Source organism: Arachis ipaensis, chromosome B02 (genome assembly GCF_000816755.2).
Source record: "Arachis ipaensis cultivar K30076 chromosome B02, Araip1.1, whole genome shotgun sequence".
NCBI lineage: Eukaryota > Viridiplantae > Streptophyta > Magnoliopsida > Fabales > Fabaceae > Arachis > Arachis ipaensis.
The window spans coordinates 101922133-101922555 of record NC_029786.2 but is presented as its reverse complement, the minus strand read 5'-3'; positions in this window follow the sequence as shown (position 1 = coordinate 101922555).

Genomic DNA, 423 nt, shown 5'->3' with positions numbered 1-423 from the left:
CCTATAAAAAGAACCAATGGTGGTTAACTAATTCTTTGCCACGGTGAAATTTGAGATTGAATTTCTTCAGAAAAGAATATATACACATATTAAGTTTAAGAGTGTGACATAACAATAAGAGACCATATTGTCTTAGTGGAAAACAAGTAGAAAAATCTAAGCTAACCTTGAATTTGGTCAGAAACGACATATGTAAAGTACCTTGCAACTTTTCAAAGTTACTTATTGAAACAGATAAAATAATAGACTTTTTGATAGTCATGCCGAAGAGTAAGTAAATGAAAATTAAGCAGATATTAGAATATTACTCTCTTATCTTGTGAATTGAGTATGTAACAAACTATCTATAAGAAAAAATTGGTGAACATATTTCAGATCTAATATAAAAAAATTATTGTATTTTTTTTCTCTCTATATATTATT